The sequence below is a fragment of the Octopus bimaculoides genome, unplaced genomic scaffold, assembly GCF_001194135.2.
Source record: "Octopus bimaculoides isolate UCB-OBI-ISO-001 unplaced genomic scaffold, ASM119413v2 Scaffold_277473, whole genome shotgun sequence".
Classification (NCBI taxonomy): Eukaryota; Metazoa; Mollusca; class Cephalopoda; order Octopoda; family Octopodidae; genus Octopus; species Octopus bimaculoides.
This window is the reverse complement of record NW_026305738.1, coordinates 203-871: the sequence shown is the minus strand read 5'-3', so window position 1 is coordinate 871 and position 669 is coordinate 203. Positions and strand designations below refer to the sequence as shown.

Here is a 669-nt window from a genome sequence, read left to right as displayed (position 1 = left end):
TTCTGAAAAGATTCGTGACCAAGGACATCTTTTTCAAAGAATTGTTGAAGCGTGTGAACAAGTCAACGGCAATGAAGAGTTATTTGAGAGGGTTCATCGCAATTTCAAATTCCTTATGAACACTTGTTTAGAGCTACATGGCCAACACGTTGAACATTTGTAATGGATTGCCTACTTCATTGCTAATAAAGCATACTTGATATCTCCCATGGTACGTGACTTTGTGGCCACCCTGTAGAATTATCTGCCAGGTCTGGCGAAACACATCTCTGAATAGCCATTGGTCAGCTATCGGGTTTTCTCCGTTATACTTTTGTGTCGAAAATTTGCGGCAAAACTATTTCAATACAGAATACATCAATAAAATGGCAAATCAGCAACGCACAGCCGAAATAGCTCAGTTGGGAGAGCGTTAGACTGAAGATCTAAAGGTCCCTGGTTCGATCCCGGCTTTCGGCATGGTACCTTATTTTGTCCTTGGGTTCAATCGAATTATAAATATTTACGAAATTTCTATGACAACTTGGTTTTCTTCACGCCATCTCTCCATAAACATCGTTCGACTACGCAACGTCATTGTAAATGGAAGGAAACAGATCACAGACTGGTGAAAATAATTTTTTTCAACATTTTATGATGCAATTTTAATTAATAACTATGTTTGGAAAT

General features: G+C 38.4%; 1 non-coding gene across 1 annotated transcript; it reads left to right on the top strand.

Annotated features, from left to right (window-relative positions):
- Positions 1-386: 386 nt before the first annotated feature.
- Positions 387-459, top strand: Trnaf-gaa (transfer RNA phenylalanine (anticodon GAA)). Its single transcript has one exon. It is a non-coding gene; the product is annotated as a tRNA-Phe (tRNA).
- The last annotated feature ends 210 nt before the right edge of the window (positions 460-669 follow it).